Genomic DNA, 16,871 nt, shown 5'->3' with positions numbered 1-16,871 from the left:
TGGAATAACTTCTAGTAGTTCTCCAGTGGTCTGTTGTTTATTACAGTACTGCTCTGCTTGTCCTGGATTCAGTCTGGTTTTAAGAATAGCTGTTGCCAGGTTTTCCATCACTTTATGTTTCTGGTTTTATGTCTCCTGGTTCATCAGAGGTGGAGACCCACCTCTGGAAGGTTTTCCTTGCCTTCACTTGTTCCAGATTCCAGAACTGAAGGTTTGTTAATGTTTTGAACTGTCTGATCAGAGCTTTGCATGACTCTAGAGCAATTGTTATAATGAATAATTTTTAATTTCTTATTAATATTTTTGCCTTTTTATTTTATGGTAGTACAAGACACTGTCTTATGCAGGTTTTCCACTGCCTACAGGACTTGTTATAACAGATAGTATTTAAGCCCTGACTCCCAAGTCAAGAAATTTTATAGAAACCATCTGTATTTCACTTCTGTATGGAAGATCAAACTTAATAGTGACAAAGTGTTTTGTACAGCAGACCAAACTTCTGTTATTTGTACTTTCCTGCAGATGTGATATGCAAGCTCTTTCTTTTGGTTTTTGATTCTCAAAAATTAATAGTGACAAATTAGCACAGCTATAACTAAGTGAAAAGTTGTGGTTGAATTGTCTCTGGTTGAAGGGTCTGAAACATAAGTTCTATGAGGAGCAGCTGAGAGCACAGGGGTTGTTCAATCTGAGGAATAGGCAGCTCAGGAGAGACTTTATTGCCTTACACAACTATCTGAAAGGAGGTTGTGGCAAGGTGAGCGTTGGTCTCTTCCAGGCAACAAATGGCAGGAGAAGGGGAAATGGCCTCAGGTTGTACTGGGGAGGCTCAAGTTGGATATTAGGAAAAATATTATTCACTGGAAGTGTGGTTAAGCATTGGAATAGGCTCCCCAGGGTACTGGTTGAGTCAGCATTCCTGGAAGTGTTCGTAAAACAAGTAGATATGGCACTTCACAATGGGGTTTAGTTGGCAAGGTAGTGTTCAGCCAAAAAAAGTTGGACTTGATCTTGCCAGTCTTTTTCCAGCCTAATTGTTCTATGATTCTCTGAATTTCTGATCACAGTCTGTGTAGAAGATTTATGGTGTATGCCACAAAACTGCAGGTGTAACAGTTAAACAGTGATTACTCAAAGAAGATGTGATCTTATTTATATCACCAAGTTAAAAGGTATTTTTGGCACTAGGAGGGAAGTGTATTACAGAATATTAACCTTTGTTGCTTTTTGGACAGTGCTTAGAGAAGGGTGTGAAGGTCAAAGGCATGGAGCTCAAAAGAGAGTGTCAGAAAGTGAATGTCTAATACCATACATGACCTTTGTCCCTCTCAAAATTATTTTTGTGCCTAACATTGCTGTTTTCAGTGTGGGGTTTTTTTCCTCCTTGTGTATTGAAGGGAGGAAAGACAAAAACTTGTTCTGCCTCAAACTAGGAGCAGTGGCACAAGGTTTTATTAAGTGTCATCATGTGCATAGAAAAAATCACTGGGGAAGGCCTGAAATTATTCTCAGATTTCTTCCAACTCAACAAAAGGCTCAGAAAGCAATATTCAGGCAGAAGTCTCTTACTTCAGCTGATGGTGTCTCTGAAGAGTTTAGAGGTAAATTACAAAAATAATGACAGCTTTCATTAAGATGTTTCAGCTGTGGAAGTGAATGTGTAGGAGTTACAGGCTTTTGCTAAAGCTGTAGAAGCACAGATCATTCTGGGGATCAAACTGACAAATTATTTAATCACAGAAAGCTGACATATTTTGTACTCAGTGTCCTGGATGCAGCTCCATCCAGATGGGGTTATTGTAATTTCACTGAAGTAGTACAGACCTTCCAGAACCTGTGCAGGGTGGTCACAGTATCCTGACTCCTCTCCTGTGTCCTATGGAAACGCTGTTGTGACTTACTTTGTAGTTATTAAATATTTAATCATCAGTTCACAGAACTGATCACTTGACGTTTTGATTCCAGTTAATAGTGATAAAATAACTTTTCTAAAGCACAGTGACGTGAATAACTATGCATATGGGTGAGTAAATTTTGGTTCACTTTCTTATGAATCACAGAATCATTTAGGCAAAGACTGACCCCCAAGATTATTGAGTCTGACCCTTCACCATTCACCATTGTCAACTAGATCACAGCACTAAATGTCATGTCCAATCATTTCTTAAAGACTTCTAGGCGTGGTGACTTACACCACTGCCCTAGGCAGCCCATTCCAATGCTTGACAACCCTTTCTGTGAAGAAATTCTCCATGATTCCCACCTGAAAATCCCCTGAAATCACTTTATTGGAGTAAATTGATTTTTCCCCCTTCTAACAAAGTTATTTTCTCCTAATAGCCAAGTTATTAATGACATTATGTTGGGTCAGCATTTTGTGCTTTGTTTTTTTGGTTTTTTTCATCCTCGTAACATATAGCTTCAGACCCTGAAATTGTATCTCTTCCAAGATCATGCTGGTGTTGAAATCAACAGACTTTGTTCTGTTTCTGCATGCTTTATAGAAATAAAGGTTTTGCTTCTCTATGAAAAACGATGTGATTTTTAGCTCCTAAGGCTGCCCCCAAGAGCTGCCAATGCAAGTCTGCCCAGAAGAGCATGCAGTAGGCCCTAGTTTTGTTAGAATGATGATTTAAAAATAAAACAGCAATCAAAATATCCCATTTTTCAGGCTCATAAATCCTCTGAAGACTAAGAATGAAATTACTACTTGCACCTCTTTGAAGCCTCCTTTTTATGTCTGAGTTCAGTAAGGAGCTCCTTGCTCTCAGATGCTGCTTTTGCTTAATTTCTTATTTGTCAGGATGGACCTTTCCAGAGCTTGGAGGAAGTGATCCCTGAATATCAATTAGCTTTCCTGGACCCCTCTTCTCTCCAGGGCTGTATCCCATGACATTCTTATAAACAGATCTCTGAAAAGGATGGTGTCTGCTCTCCTGAAATCCAAGGCTGTGGTTCTGCTTCCTGCCTTGGGCCCTCCTCTCCAGATCCTGATCATCACATGGCTACCACAGCCCAGGCTGCCTCTGACTTCCCCATCTCTGACCAGTTCTTTGTTGTTTGTAAGTACGAGGTCTAGCAGAACGTCTTTCCTTGTTGGTTGCCCATGTTGGGAAGTAGTTATTAATGCACTCGGATGCTGCATTGCTGCATTAATGCACTCAGAGTGCTGCTGTGGGATCAGGAGATCTGTAACAGGGACACCCATCCCCAGGCACAGCGCCATGAACTCCAGCTGCTCTTTCACAGGGAACAAGCCCCTGTCCAGGCCTTCCCATGCTGTCCTTCCTGAAGAGCCTGTATCCGTCCCTCACAGCACTCCAGTCATGCAACTGCAGAGACTTCTTGCTCCTCCTCTTTGTTCCCCATGCTGCCTGCATCAGAGCAAAGGTGTTTCAGAGAGCCACCCAAGCATGCTGAGTCCCTAGAGTAGGCTTGAAAGCTTTCACCAAAAGACCATTCCCCATTTATTGCTGTCTTTTGAACAAAATATACTGTAAATTATACAGAAATGTATGGTAGTAATCCTGAAACAAATTACAGAAGTGTTTTAAGTCAATATTCTTTGTTGGGCGTGCCTCTTTTTCCTACATTTTAATTTATGATTAACATTAAGGAGGTCTGGGGTTCCCCTTCTATGTAATCAATTTAGTACTAACCGTTACAAAATTATTAGTGATGAAATCTCCCAAATGACTCTGTTTAGAAGCGCATTGGATGCTAAACATGGCCTCCTTTTTTTTGGTTGGTTTAGCTTGGTTGGGATTTTTGGAAATCAGTGTGATGTTTGTGGAAAGATGCTTAATCAATGGCTTTTTTAATACAAAGAAATGAAAGTGATGTCTACAGAGATGATTTATTCTTTTATATGTAATAAACTAGTCATTATCTGTCTTATTAATTTATTCTGGGTTTGATATCATTCCATCTGTGCTTTTTTGAGTTGTTGCTACTAAACAAAAAGGTATCAATTAAATATTTATGTATGAGCACCTGGCAACCAGTTGTGTAGGGTACAGTTCTGCCGGCTTTGTGAGAAATGTCAGCTCACAAAAGTTGTTGGTGACAGCCTGTAGGGAGGGAAGCACTGACGCAGCAGTGCTCTTGCAGACCTGATAGAAATGGACAATACCTATTGTCAGTCACTAGACCTAGGAAAGGAATCAGGGAATACAAAATGTGGGAACAATAAGGCAGAACAAACAGAGGTCAGGAGGGAAATAAAATCTGTTCTTCTATACAAGTTGTCTGAGACAATTCTTTGTCTCTGTGGTGTATGTGCTTCTTCCTCTTCACTGTTTCTATAAGCAAGGTATTAGAAAGGGAAGATAAGAGCATCAACTAGTCCTGTCTGACTGAAGGCTCTTTATTATTTTGTCATACCTGCCCTTTTGCTGATTGGAGGTAAACAAGGCTAGAGGAGATTTTTTCCCCTGTTGCCATGGGGTTAGGAAGAGAAGAAAAAAGGACTGTGCATTACTTCTGTTGCATACACAAATGACTCAGAAAACATGATCTAAAGGGATTTGGTGGATCCAAGAGCAATGGGCTTTGATTCCTCTTCACTTTACAGAAACTGTAGTCACAACATGTACAAGTAGGCTGAGAATTGCTGTGGTTTGCTTATAGAAGCACCTCCTAACTCATGCTGCCAAATGGTAAATCATAACACTGGGCATTGGAGAAGCAATTCCTCTGTATTTAGGGGAAGAGTGAAATGATGGGGAGTAGGAAGATGGTGCGTGGATTGAATTCTGACAATGTGTCAGGCTGGCCTTCTTGGAGGCAGATGGCGTTAAAATGTCAGAGCATGAAAATAAGCATGTCAGGAAAAAGACTGGGCATGTAAGAGGTAATTATTCCACAGAAAAGTGATATTTCTATGAAACAGATTCTGAGAGGATTTAGTATGGTTGCTGCTGTAATTAGCTATGTGAAGCTTATCACCCTGTCTTTCATCCCTGGCAGGAGACTGCCGCAATCACTTTAGTTGACAGACTCAATTATTTAAGTAAAGGCAAAAATGAATGGATCTTCCAATCCTACCTTTATGATCTGGGAAAGGAAAACCTTTGCTTGGAAAAGGTCTTCAGACCGTCTCTTTTCACGTTATTCGAGAACTACTCTGAAATAGGTTGCTATTGGTGATTTAGAGAAGAGTGTTGTTCCTCAGCTGATGTTCATCATTTTTGCACCGTTTGCTGTCAAAGCAGGACCATCTATTTTGTACATCTTACCTAAACTGATGGCCCTACTCAACGTTGCAGTAATAGCTATCCATATGTGAAAGTAAATCACTCTGTAATATGTTGCCTATAGATGTTCTTTTTTTTCTAACACAACACAGTGAAGGCTATGGCTTTGCATCTGAACTTAAACCACGTTTTTGGCTGTAAGTTGTCCTTTCAAATAGGTGCAATGGGATAGTTTTGTTTTAGGAACACTGAGCTCTGGTGTCCACTTTTCAGTAGTTTGACTCTAAAAAAAAGCCACTGTACATCTAAATTGCTGGGGCTCAACTTATCCTACATATTGTGATGGCTCTTTAGGCCATCTTGTGTGTCTGCTCACTAAATCCTTGTTTTGAGACAGAATTCCTGTGTGGTGAGGCTAGTGCACTGGCCTGTGTGACTCTCTTCTGGACAAAGAAAGGAATCTATCTCCCTGTCCCTGCATCCGTGGCTACTGTGGATCCTTCAAAAGAATTGTATAGGATTCATAAGTTAATTTAGGATTTTTTTCTGCAGATGGGTCTTGTGTTACTTCATTGTTTTTAGTCAGTCTTCTAGTTACTGTAACATTGGTCATTTAAAACCTTCCAATGTATCCTAAAGAAGGGAGCTTTTAAGCAGTTACTGCATTAGCCTGTGTTTAACTCAGTGTTCACACCCATTGCTTTTACTATGGAGTTTATAAATAACTGAGGTAGAAACTTGTATAGTCTTTCAGTTCCTTTAGAGCTCTCTGTATTAAACTGTCCGGGAAGTCCTCCAGTGTTCCTTTGTTACCTTTTGTGGTAAAATGCCAAACTTTTCAAATGTGATTTGCAGTGTACATCTAGTGAATAGAATTGTAAAAAACCTAAATTATAGTAAGTTTTTATTGTGGGGAGAAAAGGAAAAAAAAACAACCAACCAACAAACAAACAAACAAAAAGCTGTTGCATCACGTTTGTCTGTTTCCCTAATATGTGATAGACAATTTCAGGCAGCCAGTGTTGCCATCTTTTGCCTCTTTGCTGTCAGTATCAAATTTTACCTTAGATTTTTCACATGTTTTGAGGCTCTTTGTCTAAAAAATGAAAACTTCTTAGGAAAATTACTGAAACTTCTGAATAGCAATTAGTTAGATCTGCCTTTCTCTTTTCCTCATTCTAAGTCACATACATTTTTTTCCTAACTTTTATAATTCCTGCCACTCATAAATATTAGGTTTGCCCATTCAGGTCACCTGCTTAGTGCTGTGGCGTCCTTCTCTAGCCACTATTTTGGACTAGTTCTTGATAGTGATGATAAAATACAGCAATAGGAAGGATGACCATTAATTCCAACTAATTACGGTATCTGCTCCATGTCAATCAGCCCTATCTGGTATTTTCCCCAGTCTGCTTTCTCACATCCCAAAAGTCTACTTTGTTAACCTCCGTGTAGGTGGCTGGAACAGACATGGCACTGATGGACAGCATACATGGCATTGTGGTTGACCTGAAAGCACTTGATACATCCCTGCTTTTTCATGGCATCCTATGGGAAGTGTTCCTGTACTCTGATGAGCAGTTCAAGGTTTCTCTAAAAATATCTGTGTTGAACTATGGGTACACATCAAACACACGTGGAAATACTGACAATGTAAACTCCTATGGTCCCTGCAGATTGTCCACTGTTACTCAGTGCTGTGGCTTGTTTGAGTGGGATGATGGGAGCAAGCTCTGCTCATTTTGGCAGCCAAAGGTGATGCACGTTTCCCTGCCTCCCAGGGTAAGTGCTTAGATGCAATAACGTTACAGACAATTGGCTTTGCCCTGGAAGAGTGACTTTGAGGATGATTCTTTTTATCCTTGCAATGGATTGATTTAGGTTGTTTACAACCTCCTTGTCATCTTTGTTTTCTCCTCTGGTGACATATTATGTTTGTAGGCTGTCATTATGCAATGTTTCATATCTATAGATGGCATCCCTATTTTCATACATAGTTACAAAACTGTAATGGGAAATATAATAAACAATTTCCTCCTGTGGTGCAAGCAAGCACTAGCTTATATGACTCAAATGTCAGGGGAGGACAGGACAGGATTTGGAACTAGATTCTGGGGTAACAGTGCTTATTTTTTCTAGTGTTTTATATTTTTTCACTGATTGCTTTTTATACCGTGCAGACAGTCTTGACAGTCTCTAGCTTAGCTATCTTCAGCAGCGCATGTAACGTGTCTTTGAAACTTTGTTACACTCATGGAATTTTTTAACTTTTGTTGCTGAGAACCTTTGTTCCTGGATAGAGTGCCACAGTATGATGATGTACATGGAATGGTCCAGTTGGTATTGAATACTCAATTATTTTCACTGCCAAGGGCCTCTAACATTCTGGATACTTCTACCCTACTCAGTAGTAATCAAGTTCAAATTTTGGGCCCTGTGGGGCTGAAAGACACAAAAAATTTCATTGTGCAGATATGGGTGGCCAACCAGAGTCACCCGCCCTAACCCTCAAAGACAATGAATCACTCTACATGCAGGTTGAAGATTGATCTTTCCAGGAGTTTAATTAATTTGGTAATGAATTAATGTGAGTTGGTGCTCAGATTTTGATAGTGAGCACCTACCCAAACTGAGGACCATCACCTTTTTGTCCGTGCATTTGGGAAAATTTCTGTAGTCTCCCTTTGTCCCATATTGCTGTGCTATATTGCACACACATTTTTCCCTCTCTGATGAGTGAGGCACAGAGTATGGTGGGTTCAGTTTTGGGTTTTTGTGGGTTTGTTTGTTCATAGTTACTTTGTTTTTTAAGGACACAACCAGAGGGCATTCATGTACTGTAGTGATGGATCTAGGATAAGAGTTTTTGTAGAATAAGCAACAATGTTTGAACAAGCATTGACTGTTTCAAATAAAATACAGAACACTTACCAGTGCCTGAAATTGACTTTGGAACAACCAGAGGTCTTTTGAGTATTGTTTTGAATAGATTGACTATCCTGTAATCACACATGACTTGCAGAGAAGAAACTATGTTAAGATGACATTCAGTGTAACTTGTGTGACAGAACAGAATCTGCATTTTAACCATGACAGTTATGACAAATTGTGTTTAATTTGGTATCTGACTTAATATGGCTTTCCATGTATGTATTTAATGCATCAGTGTACGTGAAGCTTTACTGAACCCTATTAGATCAGATTGTGTATTTGAAAGGTATTTTCCTATGCATTTTAAGACTGATTGCAGCATGGTAATTTGTCTGCCTTGAAAGTAACTTTCCCAAATACACAGAAGAAAATAATATCTCTTTAGAAAAGTCTAGAAATTTGTTAGAAAAAATCTTTAGCATGAGACACGTCAGTGGAGAATTCATAGATACGCTGAAGGGTCTAGAGAATAAAGAACTACTAGCTGTGTTCTTCCTATATGTTCTTTCACCCCCAAATACATTGATAATAATGACACTTTGGACTTAAATCACTTCCTAATTTCCAGGTGCTGCGCAGATTTTAATTAGTGTCTCGTCTTATTTCCAGTCAGCTCATTCTCACTGGGTCAGAATACATTATTCTTCAGTGTGCAGTGTTTCAGCATAATCAGCTTTCGGCTTGCAAACAGTCTCAAATCTGTTCTTTCTACTGTACATGCAGTTCTTTAGAGTTATACATGGCAAGGTCAGTTGCATTTGAATAATTATGATATAATTTAAAAACATAATTACCATATGGGTAGTAAATCCACTTCCATCATTATTGGTCAAATGTCAAATTTCTAGGATACACTTAATTTCTGTCTCTCATTCCTTCTTCACTCTGCTTTAATTTTCATAAATTGAGTCTTTTATTTTAGTTGTATAGGAAGAAAATGATGCTGAAAAGAAATGAAAGAATATGCTGGGTTTTTGTCCTTCTGCAGTTCATCTCCATATTGAATTCTTTTCACAATCTTTTCTCCACTTCTGCAAACCTGCCAATGAGCAGAAGTAGGTGCCAGCACAGTTAGATGGATCCTTATCTGTGTTTGCCTTCAAGTGTGAGTTTAGTCACTTAGCTTTTAGATGAAGCTGATGTTAAAACTTTGGGTCTATATGAAATGGTTTGGGGAGTTTGTTTAGTGATATTATTTCTGTTGTTAATTTCAGAATCATGATAACTTCAGAAAGCCTAGGATGTGAAGGTGGACATGTCAAGCAATTATTTTTGTATTACAATAGAGGTCAATAGAGAATGTTTGACAACTTGGATTTTTTTGCATATTTGATCATTCCTTGCCAGCAGCAAACGCAAATGAGAGGCAGTGCTTCATGCCTACCTCTGAACTAGTCAAGTGCTGTCAGTAAAATGTTCTCTTCTGTCCTGGTTTGGGACACATTTGGAAGGGAACTTCCCAAAGGGATGTCTCCCTAAAGGGCAGAATTCAGCAGCCCCTCCTCCAACCAGTTCAGGAGATAATCTTCTTAGAGAAAAGTGGAAAAAACTGTTGATTTAACAAGCAAAGTATTCACAAGCATGAAAAAGTGAATGCTATTAAGCAATGAAACCTCTTGTTGTTCTGAAGAGATGGCAAATTCAGAAAGTCCTTCTCTGATTCAGAGAAAGAGTCCTTTTGTGGGGTGTGGCTCAGCTGACTCAGTCTCTTTCAGTCCCTCTGGGGCTCAGACCCAGAGTCCAGGCTGCAGAGCAGCTTGTGGGGAGGAGCCCCTGGGTGACTGTCCCGGCATTCTGGACCAGAGAGAAGCTGAACAATTCCAGGAAAGAAACAGCCCTGGAAAAACCTTTCACGCTGTAGCTTATGAGGAAAACTAGCAAAAAAACCCAAGAAAAACTCCCCACTTCTCTTTCTCTTTCTCTCTGCAGTGAAGAACTCAGAGAACACTTCCATGAGCTCACAAAAAGCTGAACTATTATCCCCACGTTTTGAGAACAGCCTGAAAAAATTCCAGCGCTCCCCCTCTTCTCTCTCTCTCTCTCTCACTCTCTCTCTCTGGGCCCAGCTTAAATCTACAAGACACATTTCTGAGTAAAAAGACAGACGATGGGGATATCAGCATCAGGACATTTTCTTTCCTTTTCTCTCTCACATGTAAATGGAGAAATTCACATGAACTTAGTGGAATGATAGCTGGCAGGACACAGGCCTTGCTGTGCTCCTTAGAGCTCTGATAAGCCCGGTACAGTGTGACCTGGCAGAGAGATACTACGACTTCCTCAGAAATGAAACCAGGGTAGCCTCATAAAACCCCGCCTCGGGCTTACTGCTTTCCTGCCAAATTGTGAGATACACTGAATGTTGAGTCAGGGACATTGGATATTGTCTTGAGGATGGTAGAACTGCACTGTGCAAGTCACGATGCTGTCCTGGTTTGTGACCTTTTCCAGAGGCAGGGATGGGATAGTTGAGTATTTTGCACTAAGTGCTGGATCAGCCTGTGTGCTTTAGATTTGGTGAGTGGTATTCCTAAAGGGGTTCGGTTTCTGAGAGAGTCCTCCAGGCATGGCAAATAAGGGACAAACTTGCAGCAGTGAGTATGGTGGGAAAAAGTACTGTCTGTGCAGTCCAGGAGCTTGTGAGAAACAGAAAAAAGTGCTGTCAGTTATTACTTGTTTGAAAAGAGGGTGAATATATGAATGGAAAGCAGCTTGGATCACTTGAAAAGGTTTGGGTTCTACATTTTATGGAAGTACATGTGTCTGTTGTTAAGCATGTACGTGCTATCCAATTAAGCAAGACAGGTCTGTGCCTAACATGGATCAGTTGAGTTTAAATATGCCATTGGGTTTGTACTCACATCACTTGTCTTGTTCCTTCATAATGGCTTTCAGAGCCAGTAATGGCAGAACAGGCTTTGTACTGCAATGATTTTGTCTGAACTGGCAAAATGTTAAACCTAAATAGCGTTATCAACTAGAAAATTTTGAAACAAGGACAGGACAGGCTTATCTCACATGTCAAGCACTCTGTACAGGCTGCTGCCTGATTTTGGATACTATCTACAGTCTGACATGGCTGTGTGGTATTGTTGATCCTTGCAGGATTATGTACAGAGAAGATTAAATGCTTGGATTCAGCAAAAGGTTCTTTGATGCTTTATTTCTTGCTACAAGGAATGTGGAAAGAGAATGCTTTCTAAATTACTGAATCTCAATGATTAGAGTAGATGTGATTCTGAAATAATGCTGGGTTGTTAATTTTTCACATGTTTGGTTCACAAAACCAAAGATTTATCATAAATATGTTTTCTCAATGAATTTACCTTTCAAGAATTACGAGTTAAAATGTGTGGTGGTTTTTCATATTGCTATTTTTCCTTTAGAAAGTTAAAAAGCATAGCAAAGGCAGTTGAAGGTAGAAGATGGAGAAGGATGCCCTTGCTATTGATTTTAACTCTACCTACTCAGCAAAACAAGAGTCACAGGAAGCACAGCTAGGCTACCATCACAGAATGTACTCAGATTTAATATTGAACTCTATTAGCAAGGTTAAAAAATGCTGTATGATAATTATGAGCAGGTTTTCTTTCTCAGATACAGCTAGCAAAGCTGTATATCTGTCCTATGCAAAGATCCTGTTGAACACAGGCATTATTGTTGTGAAGAAATGTGTATTACACAACTAGAATTACGTGTAAAACTCAATTTATAATTTAAATGTTGCCTGCATTCACTTTTGTACGTTCTTTATGGTTGTTACCCTAGGAGCTCAAAATGGCCTCCAGTTCTGAATGGCAGCGGCCCTGCTGAAAATCCTCAACCTTCTGCTGGCAGTGGATGCTTTAGAGGTTGTAACACTGACGGTTACTGGCTTTATGCTGTCCCCTATAGCTTTAAAGGGATTTTGGAGCTTACTTAAAGGAGTCCATGTTCAGATCCTTTGATTTCCAACCTTTCTCATCATGCCAGTCAGGAGCAGAAAAGCCATTGCCTATTGAGATCTCAGGAGTAGCCCCAGCAGCTTGTTCATTCCAGCTCGGAGGGGAGGGGAAGAGGGGGTGGGGGAACAACAGCTGTCCAAGAGGGATTACCTCAGGAGGCTGTGTCATATGCTCAGCTTGTCCCATAAAGGCACAGAAGAGAGTCTGAGATGCAGAGAACAGTATTTTTATGTTTGTTCTTTAAGAGAAATTGGGGCTTTACACTGATACCTCACAGCTTAGCTGAACACTTAGTACCATGCATGTGCTCAGAAGAGGATTTTACCTGCAGCCTTAATGTTAAGGACTATAGTTTAGTTTGCACTGTATTTTCTTGATGGTTTCTCTACCCTATAGAGATAATATGCAAGTAAAAATATCAATAGGTTATGGAAGTGCAGTAAGAGTAAATGTGCAGGAACGCTTAGAAGATGAAAACTCTTCAGCCAGGCCTTAATTATATGAGATGAGAAAATCATTGTATCTTGCATGTAGTATTGGGTTTTTATAGTGAAGAGTTTTTAATGTAGGAAACATTGGTTTTAACTATAAAATGGAAATCCTTTAACGCATGTGCTCTGGAAATTGAACTAATATTCAAATGGAAAGAATATCTGTCAAGTTTGCTCTGCTAAATCCAATCTCCAGACTAAGTTAGTGGTAAATTAATATATTTTTATCCTTCTGCTTTGCTAAGTGTGTGCTCCTCTTGATGTACCCTATCCCTGCATCCACAAACCTCACAAAACATGCAAGGGTCCAGGCAAAGAATTTTTGTGAATACATACAGAAAAAGAAGTATAAACATACAATTATTCAATGTTTTTCCCTTGAAATAGCAGTTAATTGTAGCATGATTTCTGTAACCATGAAAAGTCAAGAAATCTTTCTGATTCTTCAAGCCTCACATTTTGAAAATATTTTGTTCGACTAATTTTAGGGGTAGAGCAAAAGATACTTTGAAATGAAGTACCTAATCCAGATCCTTATCCATCTGAAACTGATGAAAAAAAACCCCTGCTGATAATAAAAGAAAATATGGTCTGGCTTTTTCTTTTAGGAGCAAGTAAACTTATCTTACTTCTCACTGTACAGGACAGAATGGAGGGTGAGACAATCATAGAATTGCCAGATGGTCACAAGAAGTGGATGGAGAGGACTGCTGTTGTGGGACTAGAGGATATTTAGTTTGTAGAAAAAGGTGAGAAACAAGTGAAGGCAGCTTAGCATTACTAATGGTCAAATGTGCAAGCAAGTAAAAATGAGAAAGTATCATTTTATGCCCACTCAGCTTCACATTAATTCTCGCTGAACATTAATAAACACTACTGTAGTGATGGATCATCATTATCAATCTCTGCAGTGGTGCTGTCAAACAAAACATTTGCATTGTAAACAGAAAATGTTCCAGGATTTTGTCAACATGCTTGACCCCATATAATTACATTTGGCTTTTTTGTATTCATGAATTCTATGCATATGGCTCTGCTCTGCCACTGTCTGAGCTCCTAAGTGAAAATTGTGAAGTTTAGGTAAGAGGTAGAGGAGAATGGGAGACTACTCCTTAAACTGGCTGAGCATTTCTAGTCTGCTTCAAGGCCAAGAGTCAAATCACTGGTGAGGGTACACCTGAAATTCAGGTACATTTCCATTGCCTCTTAGCTTTTGGTCTCAGCCAGGAGCTGATGGTTGCTGTACCCCCACATCCTTCCTTCTGAAGTAACCTGTCTGTGGCAAGGGAAGGTGCTCTTGGAGGCAGAGATCTGCTGCAGTGTGAAGGCAGGAAGCGCTGGATAATGCTCTGCTTGCAGCTCTGCAAGTTGAGCGATACCCTTGTGAGGATCTTGTGACTGGGAAAAGCCATTTTCCAGTGGAGGACCACTCTGCAAGATGGTGGAAAATCAATAGCTGAGAACAGTGGTTGCCTACTGCCTTCCAGTTGAGGCTGGAGTCAAGGACAGATGTTCCACCACCATCCATTATCACTCATGGTTTGGGGTGCAAAGCCTCATGTTTACTTTTACACTTTTAGTGTGGTGGGACATTGTTGGTTTGTGCATGCCTTTTTTTTTGTTTGGTTGGTTTTTTTGTTTGTTTGTTTGCCTTTTTTTTTCTTTTTTTTTTTTTAATTGTCATCTTCACTGCCTCATGGCAAAACTGCAGTAGGATGGAGGGATTTTGTACTGTTTGATTCTCTCCCAGGTGTGGAGTTTTCAGCCCAGGGAGGTACTTGCATCCTGTTGCTGAGAGGTAGCAGTTATTGAATATTGAAGCAGTTTAAATGCTTTGTTCAATATTTGATGAATAATTCAAACAGGTTAAAAGCTAATCCATAGCTATCTTACCATGACATTCTTTAGATTGCTGGTCTCTCTTTAACTGAGAGATTTGTTTGTTTTTCTTGAGGTTTTTCAGGGAAAATAAGCCAGTTTGATGTTGATTATTTAACTCTTTGAAGCTACCTCACCTTGCTGAATGCTATTTCTTAGCTGTTTAGCCCTCAGTCCTAAGGATGAGGTGAGCACAAGCTACTATTTCATAGTGTGTTCCCAAGTACCACTAGAAATTTGCTAAGTAGTTCCCAAGCTGGATGAAATTTTCTTATTCTTGTTGGTTACCCCAGCTTTTGAAGAAAGAAAAGGAGTTTGTTTACTTTTTACAGCCTGTTGAAGAAGCAGAAAACATGAAAAACAAGCACTGGTGATCCAATGTATAAACCAGATGCTTCCTTGAATACCTTTCAGAGAATTTCATCAAGGCGCACTGACTGGAATGCTCTTTAAACTGTTTTCTGTCTTTTCTGGCCTACATTTGTACTTCACAGTTAAAACTAGTTTTATTGATTTACAATCTTTTCATGAGGATCAATACAAATCATTATTTTTTAAATCATTATTTGTTCTGTCTTTCTAACAAAAAGACTACCTTCAGACAACTGAGAGATAAACAGGCCAGTGTTACAGCAGGATAAGATGATTTATGATACATTTTCTACTTAACTTTCCATGATACCTTAACTTACGATTTTCCCCCGGCACTTTTACCATTCCTTTTTCCTTGAGTATGCACCTGGGTTTTGTCTTTTGTTTTTTTTTCCCCATCCTTACATATATATTTAAATTTCTGACCATAACTACAGCATTTCTTTCTCAAGTTCTACTTTTGCAATGGAATATTTTCTTGATATATGTTTAAAACTTACTGGTTTGTTTAGCTCTAGCCCCTCTTGCTACTGACTTCACAGGAACTGCCATTTTCCACTCGAGTTTTAATTTGGAGTGAACCCTGTTCCTGGTGGTTGTTAGCAGAGTATGTCTATTCTTTCTGTACAAATGAGAAAAAAGGATATCATAATTATTTAAAGGTGCTACTTCTACAGAAGTAAATATTTTGCTTCACTTTGCTTAATTAATGTTCATTCTCAAAACATTGATTTGGGCTGAGAAATGTGTATTGTACTCTGCATTTAGAGGTGATTTAACTCTGCTGGTGTTTGAAGGGTTTTTGACACAGGCTGGAGAATGTAGAGAAGTTCTGTATTGTGGAAGGTGCTGTATAATTTTAAGTGATCCCAGCTTTGCCTAGACATCTCTATGCCTTGGCTGTACTTTATAAATAGTCATTTCCCAGAACTGCAAAGTGCATTTTCTAAGAAATGTGAGCTCAGGAGAGGTGAGTGAATTACTCAGTTTGGAATAATGTCAAAAGTCTAACTCTTCAAACTTTGTGCACATACAGTTTGGAGGAATATGTAATGCTGAGCTTTCCTTAAGCAGATACTTTGATACTTGTCAAGTTTCCTGCCATATTTATGCAACGTCTCCTCCGTATTTCCGCTTTGCATTAATTACATGCCTTTATTTCAGAGATCCATTGAAGTACATTTTGTTGATGTTGGTTTATAATTTGAATATTGTAAGTTTTCACTGACTTTGGGACTTTGAACATTATCCTGGTCGCGCACAAATTTGTATTTTTGATGCACCCAAGTGAAAGTCTTCTGACATCTTGATTTCTGTTTGTCTGTAGAACTATACAGCCCAGTGAAGCAAAGGTATTTTGTTATTTGGTGAAATTGCTGTGTGGTCTGTGGATGCTAACAGTGCCCTTTGACATGCATGTGTACAAAGGGATATAAAAATGCAAAAGAATCATCAAACTCTCCACAAAGGAGTCTGCAAAGATTAAACAGTCTTTCTGTTACCTAGCAAATTTTAGAGGGCTATTCAACTTTATCACCTTGTCTCCAAGCAAAAATGGTTTAATAAGGAAAATAAATAGGTTTTGTTGTAGTGACGGCATTTCATGCACTCCTTTGACAGAGGCATGCTGGAAAAGGTAGCTGTTAAGTGCATGGTGATGAGTGTATTTTAAACATCTGAATTCACACATGCAGAGGAATCCACATTTTTTCTGATGTACCTGGCATAATAAGATTAGCAGAATGGCTAAATAGCTTGTGCCTACACCTATGGAATTTAAATCAGCTTTCTAAGGGATGGGAGAAACCACAGTACTTTATTCTTGGCATAGTCAAAGCAGCAAATGACACACTTAACAGTTTTTCACTAACTGTACCACAAACAGTTTGATATGTGCAGTCATATGCGGAGAAAGAACTGGTCTCTGTTGCTTCAGATGTAGTTGAAAACTATTGTAAAATGTGATGTTGTGTATGTTCTCTTTTGAAGAGAGGGGAGATGGCAAGGGAAGAGATTTGTTGCAGAGTTTATTTGTGTGGGAAAATTATGCCTATGCAGCC

The 16,871-nt window shown here is 39.3% G+C and overlaps 1 protein-coding gene across 3 annotated transcripts in view; it reads left to right on the top strand.

Annotated features, from left to right (window-relative positions):
• Window positions 1–16,871, top strand: part of HHAT (hedgehog acyltransferase) — a 151,253-nt gene that overhangs the window by 50,501 nt on the left and 83,881 nt on the right. The window contains exon 10 of one of the 3 annotated variants that reach the window (XR_005700262.1): window positions 11,895–11,977. The exons of the other annotated variants lie outside the window; for them this stretch is intronic. The gene's annotated coding sequence lies outside the window, so the exon portion shown is untranslated. The remainder of the gene's footprint in view (window positions 1–11,894; window positions 11,978–16,871) is intronic. 3 annotated transcript variants of the gene reach the window in all.

This window comes from Hirundo rustica, chromosome 3 (genome assembly GCF_015227805.2).
Source record: "Hirundo rustica isolate bHirRus1 chromosome 3, bHirRus1.pri.v3, whole genome shotgun sequence".
Taxonomy (NCBI): Eukaryota; Metazoa; Chordata; class Aves; order Passeriformes; family Hirundinidae; genus Hirundo; species Hirundo rustica.
This window is presented reverse-complemented; position numbering and strand designations above follow the sequence as displayed.